A 15,974-nucleotide genomic window follows, 5' to 3' on the forward strand; every position below is an offset into this window, starting at 1 on the left:
CTGATAATATTAAACACTCTCTTCATTTCAATATCTTCTAGAACCGCCACATAGAACGTGGAGAACATATTAGAAATTTTTATTTCCTATAATGGTCTTTGTGAGAAAGGCAGAACAGTAAGGTCCAGGAAGCATCTTCAGTTTCACAGAATCCTGATGCTTCTGCTGGTAAATCATTGATCAGTTCTGGTAACAAAAACATCATATAACTTATAGTCTTGTCTGTTTGTCTTTGCTCTCTTTAATTTGTTCAGAGCATCCCATTAAACACCAATTATTCTTAAGGCAGGAAACCTACAGATTCATCATGAAATAGTGGGACTCTATGAATAAAATCTGTTGTGATGGTGGTTTTGCTAGTGTAAATAATTTACTACATCTTAACAGGTAATGATTATAAATATTTTAACATATGACTCTTGTACATTGAAGCTCCAATCAAGCATAGCTGCCCCACTGCCAGACTACAGATGATAAGACCACAACTACCCTCAGGCAATGAGACGGTAATTGGTTAGATGTGGCAAGCTCTTCACTCTCAGTGAAGTGTGAATCCAGGTAATGACTTCAACAGCCCCAAAAGTATCTCTTCCCCTCCTTCACAAACACACAGACTTACCTGCCAGATCCAAAAATTAATTTGTGCAAAATCTTGAACACTTCTGCTAAGAGCCAGGTGTATTGTGATGAGAAGTAGCATGGTGAAGCTACTATGTTTTCACATGTGTTTATCAATTTCATTTGGACCCACAGCAAAGCCACAAAGGGAGTCCAACAGACTTTGTTAGATTAGCAAAATAAAAGAAGCTAGAAAGAAATCTGGAGACAGAGGTTATTCTTGGAAGAAGGGAGGGAAAGCAGAAGGGAGACAGGTTAAAATGGCCATCATCAAAAAGACGGGAGATAACAAATGCGGGTGAGCATGTGGAGAAAAGGGGACCTTCAGGCACTGTTGCTAAGAATGTAAATTGGTGCAGTCATTACCAAAAACAGTATGGAGGTTTCTCAAAAAATTAAAAATAGAACTACCACATGATCCAGGAATTCCACTGCTGGGGCTATGTCCAAAGGAAATGGAAATACCGACTCGAAAAGATGTTAGCACCCCTGCATTCATAGAACCATTATTCACAACAGGCAAGGCATGGAAACAACCCAAGTGTCCATCAGTGAATGATGGATAAGGAAGTCATGAGATACACACACATATAGACACATGCGCACACAAACATAATGGAATATTATTCAGTCATAAAAAAAAAATGAGGAAATCCTACTATTTGCGATAACATGGGTCGACCTTGAAGGCATACAGGAAGTAAAATAAGTCAGTTGGAGAAAGACAAATACTGTATGATCTCATTTATATATGGAATCTAAAACAACAAACAAAAAACCCCACCAAATTTATAGAAAAAGAGATCAGTTTTCTGGCTACCAGAGGTGGGGGTAGGAAAAGGGGAAATTGGAGAAAGGTGGTCAAAAGGTACAAGCTTCCAGGTGTAAGATAAATAAGTCCTGGGGATGTAACGTACATGATGACTATAGCTAACACTGCTGTGTGCTACATAGGAAAGTTAAGAGAATAGATTCTAAAAGTTTTCATCACAAGGAGAAGTTTTTTTTTTTTCTTTTTATTGTATGTATATGAGAAGACGGGTGCTAACCAAACCTCTTATGTTATTATTTCACAATATATGTAAATCAAAACATCATCCTGAATACCTTAAACTTATACAGTGATATATGTCAATTATTTCTCAATAAAACTGGCGGCGGGGGGGCGGGGTGGGGACATTCTGTATGCATTTTGCCTGCTTCAAAACTTTGTCTTGGCAATGACTGGATTAGCAGACAATAGGTGGAAGCCAAGCAAGGTCCACCAGAGGCAAAACCATTAGCTCTAAATCCACAGTTCAGAGGTGCTAAAGCTTTCAATGCAATTATTTCTTCTTTTCTGAATAGTAGTCCCAACCTACCTTTCCAGCTCATCTCCCACCACTCTAATCTTTACCTAAAGCAAGTCATCTTTCTTAGACATTTCGTGCAATTCAGCACCTTCATATATTGGCTTAAGCTGTTTGCTCTCCTTGGAAAGCTCTTTGACACACTTGCATTTGAAAACTTCTGCCCATCTTTTAGAACTGAGTTCAAAGATGTCACCTCCTGTGACGTCTTTCTCTGACAGATCAGTCAGTTCCTCCACTGTGTTTCCAGTGTATGTCTTACACATTTATTGCTTGGTACGGGAATTGTTTGCATGTTGCCCTCTATCAAGATTGAACTCCCAGAAGAGTAGTGATGGCATTTGATCATCTATGTATCCTCAATGTTTAGCCCACAGTATGCCCTTGATATATGTTTAATGGATGAATGAAGAATGGTGAATTGTAATTTTTAAGGAGTGGAAAAAAGAACATAAAGAATTAGGTGAGAAAGTGCCAAACAAGGTGCTAGTGAAAACTCTAGCCACTTTCTTACAGAGGCTTATCTTTCACTTCTAACTCTCAACAGTAATTTCCACATCAGAGCCATAATGCAGGCAACTATAAAGGCTTAGAAAAACCATAGGAAAAGTCTTGAGATCTTGATAAGTTGAAGATGAATTTAAACTTCAGTGAAGTACCAACATTGCCTGCTCATGTTATTTCTTTATATATTTAATAGAGCACTTACCTCTCAAAACCCAGCTATGGCTTGATCTTACATTTTCTCCATACTTGCTTGAATATCTGTTAACCACAACACTGGGGCTGCTGGTCCTGGCTCGTCTCACTCTCTGAATATTGTAACCACGTAATCATGTAACAGTGTAACCATAGCTCTTTAGCTGCTAGGTTGGCATCCAATCCGGGGACTAGGGCTGGCCTCTGGCCCTGGGGTGCTTTAACAGTCACCCTAGTCCTTGGTGCAGTAGATGCCTACCACCCTCTCCTGGCTCCCATAGCCTTTTGCTCATCACAACCTTATATAGAGCCCATCACTTTGGCGTACTTAGCTTTTGTGTATTGTTCACCCTTGCTGGACTGCAAGTTCTGTGAGGGAAAGACCATGTCCTACTCATTATTGTTTCTCTCACACTGAACAGGGACGGGCATTAGAAAGAAAGAATGAAGAATGAATGAATGAATGAGAAGTGAAATGTTCTCATTAAAATTCTTTGTTGGTACTTGAATTAAATCATTCATCACTCCTATCAGTTATTATCCCCCCCCAAAAAAAATAATACTTCTGATATAGTGTAATTGGTTGTTTTTTTTTTCCTTCAGTCTAGAAACAGGTATTCTTTCTTGATTATCAGCAACTTTGTAATACAGCTTTATGATACTGTAATAGAAAAATAGAAAAGAAAAATCTAGATATAGTGTAAACCTGCTAATGACTTTCTCTCTGAGAGATAACTTTGTACATCTCTAAATCACATTTAATAATATTTGATTTCCTCAACCTCTCAGACCAGTTGGATATGGCATGATTTGCTTATGTGGCTGAGTGTATCTAATTCTATTAGCACCACCAATAGAATAATGTTGTATTTAAAAATACTACTTGGAATGTTTTCATTTGAAGAATAGAATGTTTCTGCTTTTTTTTTTTTTTTTTTGTATCTTAAGGAATAGGTGTCTCTCTGGAATCTTTGGGAAATTAAGCAATATACTAAAACTTTATCATACTTTTTAGTAATAACATTGCCAAACAGATGAATCTGCCCACTTGAATTATTTATCTTGACTCACCTAAATTGAATTTTCCACTTCCAAGTGATAGGGTGCTTGTGGGCATGGCCAGTGAGGGCCCGGGCCCAGAGCTGACTAAAGCTGACTGATCAGCTTGGCCACAAATTACCAAACTCCTTCTCCTCACATCTGTAAAACAGGGATAAAAATATTGACTGCACAAATTTCTTATGAACTTAAAAAAAAGAAATGCATGCATAACGTCCTTAGCCAGATTTTGTGAAGCAGCATTTCCTGTGTTGATGTTAGTTCCCTTCCTTTTCTGACTACCTAGTCTCCACAAGTGCTTCTTTTCCCGGAGGGGCACACTGTGGTGCCAATATGTGGGCGTAACTTCCTGTAGCAGAAGGAAATCTGGGGATGTGCGCTTCATAGAGGGATACAGTGGAGGCACATGGTAAGAACAATTTCACAATGTTTTGATATTTTTCGCTCCAGAGATTCATCTTCTAAGCCTCAGCTTTTGAGACTATTGATCTTCCCCCTTCACCCACATTCCTTTGCTCCTAACGCTCCAAATTCCAGGAGCACAATCTTTGCTTCTCTACCAGCCATACTGGAGGTTACCTTTGATATCAGTTCCGCCAGAATCCTCCCTGAGTTCTCCTTACAGGAAAATGCCCTGGCTTTCCTAGTCCAGACTCCTCTTCTCTGACCTGAGTCCTTCCCCAGGAGCACCCCACAAAGTGCCATTCCTATCAGATCCACCCAAACACTCATGTTTTCAGATTTTAAGGCTCTTCTTGATGGGGTATTCCTCCAACTTCTTCACTGGGTCATTTTATTTAATTCTTCTCTGGAACTTCAGTTATTCTAAAAACTATCTTAGCTTGTCACAGTCACTCCATTCACTATTTTAATCTTAGACTTCTGTGGAAAACTCCTGTCTTTCATAGAAATAAAAGAGATAACCACAGTCAAAGGCACATTTAGAGCTAAAGAACACTTTTGTTTCTGGGAGTCGGTTCTCATCTTCCTTTACAAAAAGTAGAACTAGTTCAAACTGCATATTTATGTTTTGTTACATCTACTACTTCCACATTTAACTAACTAGTTACCTTTCAATTAACAGTCATTTTGGGAGAAAGAAGATTAAAAAATGTTTAATGTTAGTGTTCCTCCTCTTTAAAATTTTTATTGTCAAAAATGCAAAAAATAGCGGAGGCAGGGCAGGTAGATAGGAGTAATGGGTGAAATATTTGGTGGCAGAAGGAAATTTAACTTTGGGTGGTGAATACACAATGCGATATACATATGATACATTATTGAATTGTACACTTGAAACCTATTTAATTTTATTAACCAATATCACCCCAATAATTCTAATAAAAAAATTTAAAATACCAATAAGCAAAAAGGAAAATATATTATACTATATAATCCCATAAGCCAGACCTAAACACTGTCAATTATGTTGTTTTGTTTTTTATTTAGGCCTTTAATTTCTTTTAGCCATGTTTTATAGTTTTCAGCATATAGGTCTTGCCCTTTTATTAACTTTATTCCTAAGAATTTTATTCTTTTGCATGCTATTATGAATGGTAATGTTTTCTTAATTTTATTATCAGATTGCTATACTGGCCTTGTATTATGTGGCCTCATCTCTTAATTCTAGTAAGTGTTTTGTTTTTACTAGATTTCCTAAAGTTCTTGAATGTTAGAGGGGAAGGAGACTCAGGGTTCTCCCTGAGAGAAAAGCCCCTTCCTAGCCCAGTGTCACCCATTACAGCCCTAGTTCCATCTTTACAAAATGTTGAGGTTCAGCTTAAAAAAAAAAAAATTGAATATGAATCATCTATTTTATTCTCCTTTCACTTTTCAGATGAGGAAACTAACTGATCTCAGAATCAATGAGTAAATTTGATGTGTAGTTTAAAATAAAGTGAAAAATTACAGTAGCAAAATAAGGTATGACATGGATACACAAAAGAAGTAAGTGAATCAGTAAAACTTGCAGCTAGTCTTGTTCCTAATGAAATATTTTGTTCTCTTATTATACATATTAATTCATGGCAGATATAACTCTTTAGGTTTATGCAAATTTCATAGAAGAAAAATATGTAGATTGATCATTTTTCTTATCTCAAATTGAAGCTGCATTTGAAAAGGTTAAAAGGCTGCATAATTACACTGTTATTAAATGTCACATGAACTGATATTGTGCAAGTTGGGCCAAGTGGCTCTGTAACTTGAGTGTTAATTATTTGCAAACCGGCATATGGAAGTCCCCCAAGGATATGATTACTGAAGTACCAGCCCTTCTCCTGACCTCACTGCTGTTAGAGTCGGCAAAGCCAGTGAATCTCAGCCTTGGCTTTCCTGTTTATTCACAGAGGGTATAGTGATATTAATAGCACTATTCTTGCTTTTCATGTATAATTGTTTCTACTTTTGAATTTATATGTCATACATTTTAATAATCTTTTCACATGCATGGCTCACTTAAAGTGTATAAAAGCCAACTTGTTATTAACTCTTTTTGACAGAGAGAAGTTAGTGAGAGCTGAATACTAACAAGCAGAGAAAGAAAGCCACCAGAATTCTTTATTATTAATAGAAATAGGAGTCACACCCAGAGACTTTTTGACACAAGGTACAGGAATTGAAGGATCTTTAAAATGGCATGAGACTCTGACAGTAAAAATGCTCTAAAAATTTCAAGTAAAACAGTAGAAGCAAGAAAAGAGAATATCATGTGTATGTGCATATATATATATATATATATATATATATGTATTTTAAATTTGGAGAAGTATGCCACTTAGCTTTGATAGAAAAACTAATCAAAGTTGTTACACAGTAATTACAAACCATTGAATTTTTGTCATTTACTTAACTATACTTACATATTGTAGGCATCAAGTGTCTTCAGCTGGATAAGAACAAAACAAAATAGCTATTAGTTATACAGTATAAAGTGCAGGTTGCTATTTTTAAATCTACCACTTTTGTTGTTATATCAGGAGGGTATCAGGGAGCACCTGAAAAGGAGAAATTGGGCCATTGCTACACAATGAGACATTAGAAATTTTAACATGGCGTGAATATTTTCACTTTGAACCAGGTTTAAGATTTTGTGTTCCTGACAATATATGTACACAGCTATAATCCTCCACTGTATCTTAAAACAGAAAACTTATTCTCTAAGACTCAAAGATATTTCTATAAACATATTGCTCATACAGAAAAGCACACCATATAAATTACAAATGTAACACACAAGGAATATAAATATAACTAACATATTTTAGATTGATTACAAAAAAAATTAGTTCAGCAGTCATTTTAGAATTTAGAGGCATTTTTGGTAGCATTTGGTGGACCAGGGAGCATTTCAAATCCTTTGAGATCATGTATACCCATGCGTTCTTTTTGTTCAATTTCCCTACAGCAAGAAAAGGTGTGCAAGATGATTCCCTCGACCTTGAAGCTGTGTTCAAAATTTATTTTATGACAATGGTGTTTTTCTTATTAATAGCACTTTACAAAAACAAACAAGATTCCCTGTCCTTTTGTACCTGCCATAGGAGAGAGGGCCACTGCAAACATTATACATTCAAAATGGTGCCACCTCTGAAAGGCAGCATGCTCCACCCACATCAGGGAGGTCAAGTGTCTGTGGGGGCGGGGGGGTGGGGGGAGGGTCATATCTTGGTTCTGTCCCTTATTAACTTATGAACTTGGATAATTTACGTAATCTTCTCTAAACTTAATTTCACCGGGTAACACCACCAACCTCAAGGGATTGTTTAAAGGATTAAAATGACTGTTTGTAAACATAAGACCTGGCACTAGATCCATGGTAGCTATATAGTAATAATGTTTTGTTCATCACTATCTCAGGACCAGGTGATAAAACCTGTGGTGGGAAGAGTAAAGAAACAATGAAAACCTTCTTCTGCTCTATTTCTTGCTTGCCTTCTGTCCTCTTCGTATTTCCCCACTGCAGTAAGTAGTAGCAAAGGGTCAATGCTGAGGAGAGCCATGGCCAGACTCCAAGCTTACCCTGGCATTGGTTCCTGAATTTCAGTGAATAAAACGGAAGCAGATCATTGCATTTACTGCAGGTCAGTTCACTAGGGTAATAACAAAGGTGGAATCAGAAGCCTTAGTTAAGAGGTAGACCACATGCTGGGCTCCCGAGTTCTGTGTTGCATTTCTCAAGGAGTCTGAGAAGAGCAATCTGTGACAAGATAGGCTGCAGGTCCAGAACCCAACACAACTCTTAAGCCCAATAAGTTAGAAAAGGTAATTTAAAAAACTTCTAAAACTATGTGTGAGTGGGCAATGGAGATGTGGGTTAGCCCATACATTTCTGGTGACACTACAAAAGAGTAAGCTTTCAGGACAGTAAACTGAAAGAAATAAATATCATTCTTCTGTGACTTTGAAGCTTTAGAGTTACTAACATTATTGAAGACTATGCTGTTGACCATCCAAGGCCTACATCATGCACCTTAAGATGCAAAAGAAAGAGAGGACTATCTTTCCCTCTCCAACTTGGGCACTTATTGGATAGACTTGGGCTGCATGTCCTCCCACCAACAGAATCACTGCTCAGAGGAAGACGAGACAATGACAGAGCTGCCAGTGAAGGTGGACACCATGAATGACCATGCTTTCCAGACTCTTCTCCTTCTTTTGCATCCTCCCAAAAAAGGGGGATGATGGTACCAGATGACAGAGGATGGGAAAATGTCATAGACAAAAGTCATTACAATCCAATATTTTAATCATGCCCTTTGCTGTGATAATATTATTCCTGAGAATATATCCCCAAAACTAAGTTGACACAGGAGTGGAGGAAGGTATGTGTGACTACTGTACCATTATATCATAGCTATGTACATTAAAAACAAAATAACAAAATAAAACCCAACCTAGAAATGGCCAAAATGCTCAAATGCTGAGGAATGTACTTTGGTGTATTATAGTAATAAACCATCTTAGCCAATTCAATTTACTAAAGATTGAGAGTGTACTTGGTCCAGTAGTTAGAAAGTGGGACTACAAGGATGGATAAGACACAGTCGCTCCCTCCCTTTAAGTCACTATATGGTATAAGTGATAATAGTAATGGGCATTTTTGAGCACTTACCTATTGATAGACAGTGTGTCAATTCCTGCGTTATTACAAATTCAATCCTCTGAATAACATTTTGAGATAGGTACTTTTGTTACATTCATTTTATAGATAATGCAAACTGATTTTAATTTTCCTAAAGTCATATAGCTAATAAATGATGAAAATGGGACTCCATCCAAGGCCTTCTAATTCCAAAGCTCACAGTGTAACAGAAGTTTAAAACAAAACTGTAGGAAAAGAGAGAGAATGATTATTTTTACAGTATTATTGCATGTCATTATTTGACATTACCTAGGAGTGGAAAGGCTGGTTCATATGGTAGGTGTATATTTAACTTTTTCTTAAGATAGACTTCTTGGGACAATTGAAGATTCAAATGCAATTGAAAAATAATACAGAGATCCTGTGTACCCTTTACCCAGTTTCCCCCAATAGTAGCATCTTGCAAAACTATACTATACTATCAAAATCAAGATATTAACAATAATAAAACTAAAATACAGAGTGTTTCCATCACCACAAAAATTCCTCATGTTGTCTTTACGTAGCTACATCCACTTTCCTCCTGAACCTCCCCCCTTAACAAAACACTAATTAGTTCTCCATTTCTAGAGTTCAAGGATATTATACAAATGGAATCATACAGTATGTAACCTTTGGGAAGTGGCTTTTTTTCACTCAGAATAATTCTCTGGAGATTTAGCCAGGCTGTTGATGTATACTACTCAGCAATAAAAAAGAATGAACTACTGATACATACAACAGTTAAAAGAATTATAATAGACGAAAGAAGCCAACTATAAAAAGCAATGATTTTACAAAAGGCAACTTTAATAGGGCTAGAAAAAAATGGTTGCCAAGGGCTGGGGATGAAGGAAGGAGATTTACTTTCAAAGAGGCATGAAAGAACTTTCTGGGGTAATGAAAATGAAAATTTTGATTGTAGAGATGATTATATGACTGTGTTTGTCAAAACTCATCAAATCTTATACTTAAAAGAATAAATTTTATTGTATGTAAATTTTAACCTCAATAGATCTGACAAAAATTATTTATGTAGCCAAGTTTGCTACATCAATTACAACTAATTTAACTTTGCATTCCCACGTTATTGGAGTTCCTATACCTCTATATCCTGCCAATGGGGTAATATTAAAAAATTTTTTAACTTTTGTTAAAATTATAAGTAAAAAATAGCATCTCATTGCTTTTTAAAACTTTCATCTTTTAAAGTATGTGCTAGATGAGCATTTATTTTTACTTTTACTATGTTTACATATGAAATGGCTTTTCATATCATTTCGCATATTTCTATCGGTGGTATTCATTTTCTAGTGAGCTGTAAAAACTAAGTGTAGATTTTATAACAGCACTTTGTAACTTATATTCAAATGTTTTTGCTAATATGTTGTTTTAACTTCACTATATATAATTTTCATAAAATTGTTATTAATTTTTATATAGTAAAATTTACTTATTATTTTCCTTTATAATTCTGGTTTTACACCATCCATACTATGAGATGCCATCCCTACTGCAAGATTATATATAATAATAAGTGTTTTCTTCTAGTACCTTAGAGAATAATTTTTATTATCAAATTTTGCTTTATGCAGAATTTATTTTGGTATAAGTTGTCTTATGGCTTATTTGAGGAATCTTGCTTTTTCCCACTAATGCCACCTTCACGATATACTAAATTCCCATATCTAGTGGACCTTATGGATTGTAGTCTATTCCATCAGTCTTCCTAGCCATATGTAATATTCACAATCTTGTGCGGAGAAATAGGTGTGCATCTATCTTCCATACACATCTTATCATGAGAAAGATAAGTAATTGCTCAATTTAGTATTTTAATAAACCCAAAGCAAAGTATCAGTCTTTCAAACACACTATTTAATAACTATTACTGAATGCTATATTTATATTAGATCAAAATAATAACTCGAAGTGTAATAAAATAGGATACTAGAACAATTTCAATATTTTAGCATTAGTGAATAAATGTACAGTTACCCTATTTAAGACCACTAACATAACAAAAACTTTTTGTAGTCTCTGCCAAAGGATGATTGGTAATTATGTTTAGTGCCGCAAACAGTGATTTTCTGATTGCATTGCAGCTCTAGTTCATTAGGACTGAGCTAGAATGAGCTTGCACATTCTGAATTAGACTGCAGAAGGGTGCAAGTAGTAAATGAACCTTAGCACCATTTCCAGATTGGCATGTGAAAACCCAAAAGGTGCCCTTTGTCCATTGTCATTTCTTAAAATACTGAAGAATTAATAATGCTTCTCTTCCAAATAAATATGTTAAAATTGGAAGACTGGAGAACAAATCTTTTTTAATAACAGGGTCAGTAAACATGAATCATTTGTTTACATATCCAGCAGATTGTTAAGAGTAGAGTGAGTGTTCCATAGCTTCTCTGCTTGGGTACAAATGGGGTCACAGTAACAGTGACAAGCTCATGTCCTCATCCTTTTTGTGTCACAATATTTTACATGAGTTTTTGAAGAAAACATATTGTATTTTGAAGCCCTGTTTGACAAACTTTCTGTTTCAAAAGATCGGTTTAATCTATTTCATTTATCATGATCACTCATATACTTAGATTTATTCCAACTATACTGTATTGTTTTCTATTTTTTGTGCTTTCTATTTGTTCTTCCTCCTATTTTGCTTATTTATTTACTTATTTGGTTGATTGAGGTTTCTTTACTCACATTTCCTTTCTTTACTGATTGATTTGCGAGTTACTGACTATACTTGACTGAAAATATAAAATCAGTCAATATCTCTTCCTCCTTAAAACATAAGGACTCTGATCATACCAAATCTACACCACCCATCCTCTTCCATGTTCATTCAGATTGTTTCTAAGCTTCATCTTATTTTTTCCAGTTCCATAATAGTAATTCTTTCTTTATATAATTGACTATTAATTTTATTTATCCACACTTGTTTGCACATATTATTCTTACAACTCACATCTTACTCTGGTTTAAATTTCCTAAAGTAAATACTTTTATAATTCTTTATTTTGAGATCTGAGTGAAATAAATTTATTTTTTTATTTGTTTACAAGATTTTTTAATGTTTTTCTAACTTTTGAAGACAATACATCTGGGTATAGATTTATAGACTGAGAGTTATTTTTCCTCAACATGTTGAAATTATTATTCTTTCATCTTGTGATTGTCAACATAACAAGCCTTCAGTTAGTCAGTTGACTTTTTTTCCATTATAAATACACTGTCTTTTCTGCTTTGTTGTCTTCTAAATTTTTCTATCTTTGGTATTCTGTCCTTTGATGGCAATGTGTCTAATTCTGCATTTCATTTGATCTGTCCAGGAAGGGATTTGATGTACCTTTAGTCTGAAGATTTGTGTCTTTTCTTTTTTTGTTTTTTACTAAGAGATTTAATTCCAAAAGATTTTCGGCCATTTTCTCTTTAAATATTGATGCTCCTCTATTCTTTTCTTATAGAACTGCTTCAAGGTGTATGTTTGACCTGCTCTAATTATACCCTTCATATCTTACAGACTCTCTTTTGTGTTTTCCATATCTTTAGTCTGCATTCTGTGTAATATCCAGAGATCTAACTTCTCAGTCACCAATTCTCTTTTTTACTATTTAAATATTTAATGAGTTTTAAATTCCAATGACTATAATGACTATGTTAATTTATAAAGTTTACTTGATTCTTTTTAAATTTTGCCTCTCTTTTCCCCTAGTGGATTATTTATCATTGTGATTGCTATTACTTCTTTCATCACCTCAAGGTGGTATCTCAAGTCTCCATAAAGACATTAAAACACAGTCCTTAGTTACTAAACTTGATTAGGATTTTCCCTTCTGATAATCATGGACTACGTAGTTTAGACCAATCATCCTACAGAAGACAACTAATAAAGTGCTAGAATAGAACCATCATATTAACTAATAAAGTGTTAGAATAGAACCATCATATTCTTTAAAACATCAAAAAAGAATACTGAGAGAATACTGGAGTTAAATTCAGAGAGAATAACAATTCATAAATTTGCTTTCACTCAGGGGCATTTGCTGATTCCGAGAAAGTAGCTGAGGGGACACAGAGCTGTCCAGATCCCCCATCAAGAAAGTACTTGATGCCCCATCTGCTGAAAGTGCTATCAGCAGAGAGCCTTTATTTAGTATCCTTTTCAGGGGTTTTCCCGGTTGTAGGAAACCACCTGGCCAAGATCATGTTATCCTAGGATAGCTCACATCCAGTAATTGGTTGAGAGGGGCGTATAAAACCTTGGTCATTTTGGTCCCACTTACGACAACACAAATATGCCATTCCAACTCAGTTGTTATTGGGCCTGCATCACAGCCTGACTTTTACTTCTACTCAATCTTGTTTCTCTCCCCTCCATTTTACAACTGTTAATCTCAATGGCATTCACAAATAAACATTTTAAACACTAACCTCCATCTACCTCTGCAGAATTACCAAAAGCATTTCTGTTGCCAGTTGGGTATTCTGTGAAACAGAGCTTTACATAGTTTTGAAAAGCTAGTGTGGAAAACTTAGAATCTAGGACTTAACTGAAGGTCTTCTGTAACCCAGAATCTCTTAAATCTTGGGATTGGAGTATGCTAATTTGAGATGGCTGGTGCATTTATTCAAGCACTTGACAGCAGCAACACAATCCACTTTGGAGAACTCCTACAAATCAGTAAGGAAAAAGGATAAACCAGTAGAAAAATGAACGAAGACTTGGATAGGTGCTCGACTTAACAGTCTTCAGGAAAATGCAAACTAAAACTATAATCGACACCACTGATTATCCACCAGCATAGCTAGAACTTGAGACTAACAAAATCAAGAGTTGGCAAAGCTATGGAGGAACAGAAACTATCATTCGCTTGTGAGGGAAGCATAACTGGTACAATCATTTCAGGTTTTAGTTTGATGTTATCCACTAAATTTTAATATATACACACCTCATGATCCAGCAATTTCATTGTTATGTATATTCATTCCCTATTGAAGTACATGTGTGTATAAATCAAGAGACACATACCAGGATGTTCAAGGATGTTCATTGCAGCCAATTAACTGCTATTCATAATATTATTATAGTAGCAAAAAAAAAAAAAACTGGAAAATATCTGAATATCCATTAACTATAGAATATAAAACACATTTATTACACAACGAAATAATAACACTAATAAAAAGAAATAAAGTACAGATACAATTCAGACACAATATGGATAAGCTAACATAATGTTGAATACAAGAAGCCAGACACAAAATAATACAGTTGATGTGATTCAATGCATGTGAAGTATAAAACCAGACAAAACTAAATTAAAATGTTTAGAGATACATGTTTTATGTGGTCAAGTATATTAAAAAAAACAAGGTCATTATTACCATAAGTCAGTACAGGAGACCCTAGAGTGGTGTGTGTGTGCATTTGTGCGCATGCACGTGCACACACACACACGTTAGAATTAATGAAGGAATTCAGCAAAGTTTCAGGATGCAAAATCAACACACAAAAATCTGTTGCATTTATATATACTAATAGTGAACAACTGAAAAAGAGAATTAAGAAAATAATTCCATTTGCATAAAAAAAAGTAAGATACTTGGGAACAAATTTAATCAAAAAGGCGAAAGACCTGTATGCCGAAAATAAAACATTGCTGAAATAAAGTAAAGACACGAATAAATCGAAGGACATCCAGTATTCATGGGTTGGAAGACAATATTGTTATGTTGTCAATACTACACTCTATGTGATCTAGATTCAATGCAATCTCTACAAAAATTCTAATGGCATTTTTGCAGAAATAGAAAATTCCATTCTTAAATTCATATGGAATATTGAAGGATCTAAAACAGCCAAAACAATCTTGAAAAGAACAAAGTTGGAGGTCTCACACTCCTAATTTCAAACTTGTTACAAAACTATAGTAATCAAAATAGTGTGGTATTGGCATAAAAAGAGACATCTAGACCAATGGACTAGAGGAGGAGGTCCAGAAATAAAACTTTGCATATATTGTCAAATGATTTTCAACAAAGATGTCAAGACCAGTAAAAGGAGAAGGACAGCCTTTTCAATGAATGGTGTTGGGATAACTTGATATCCACATGCAAAATAATAAAGGGAGAAGCTTACCTTACACCATATACAAAAATTAACTCAAACACGATCAAACATCTAAGTGTAAAAACTAAAATTATACAACTCTTAGAAAAAATGGGAAATCTTCATGATGTTGGATTTTACAATGTTTTCTTGAATGACATCAAAAGTTCAAGCTTGGACAAAATAAAAAAAATAGACAAGTCAGACTACAACATAAACAGAATGGAAGAAAATATTTGCAAATCATGTATCTGAAAAAAGGGTAACTATCAAGAGTATGTAAAGAACTTCCACAACTCAGCAACAAAAAACAAACAACCTGACTCAAAAATAGGCAAAGGACTTGAAAAGACATTTCTCCAAAGCAGATTTAAAAAGTAGTCAAGAAACACACAAAAAGATGCTCAACATCACTAATCTTTAGAGAAATGCAACTCGAAACCATAATGACATACCACCTGCCATCTATTAGGATACCTATTGTCAAACAAGCAAGCAAACAAACAGAAAATAACAAGTATTGGCAAGGATGTGGAGAAACTGGGACCCTCATGCACTGTTGGTGAGAATGTAAAAAGACACAACCACTGTGGAAAAGTGTTTGGTGCTTTCTTGAAAAATTAAAAAGAGAATTACCATATGATCCAGCAATTTCATGTGTGATAATATATATAAGATAATTGAAAGCAGGATCTTGAAAAGATATCTGTACACAGATATTCATAGTAGCATTAATCACACTAGCCAAAAGGTGGAAGAAATCCAAGTATTTATTGATAGATCAATGCATAAGCAAAATATGGTATATACATACAATGGGATATTATTCACCCTTGAAAAATAATGGAACTCTGACACATGCTAACACATGGATGAGGACATTATGCTAAGTGAAATAAGCCAGCTTCAAAAAAGAAAAATACTGGATGATTCCACTTACATGCTGTACTTAGTCAAAATCATAGATACAGAAAGTAGACGGTGGTTGCCAGGGATTTAGGGAGAGGAAATA

At 35.0% G+C, this 15,974-nt stretch overlaps 1 protein-coding gene across 1 annotated transcript in view; it reads right to left on the reverse strand.

Annotated features, from left to right (window-relative positions):
- The window catches only part of ZNF280D (zinc finger protein 280D), a 165,225-nt gene that overhangs the window by 21,425 nt on the left and 127,826 nt on the right, over positions 1-15,974 (reverse strand). The window contains exons 23-25 of the transcript XR_001598546.2: positions 8,836-9,050; positions 6,584-6,609; positions 3,738-3,866 (exon numbers count right to left, since the gene is read on the reverse strand). The gene's annotated coding sequence lies outside the window, so the exon portion shown is untranslated. The remainder of the gene's footprint in view (positions 1-3,737; positions 3,867-6,583; positions 6,610-8,835; positions 9,051-15,974) is intronic.

The sequence above is a fragment of the Rousettus aegyptiacus genome, unplaced genomic scaffold (genome assembly GCF_014176215.1).
Source record: "Rousettus aegyptiacus isolate mRouAeg1 unplaced genomic scaffold, mRouAeg1.p scaffold_m13_p_3, whole genome shotgun sequence".
NCBI lineage: Eukaryota > Metazoa > Chordata > Mammalia > Chiroptera > Pteropodidae > Rousettus > Rousettus aegyptiacus.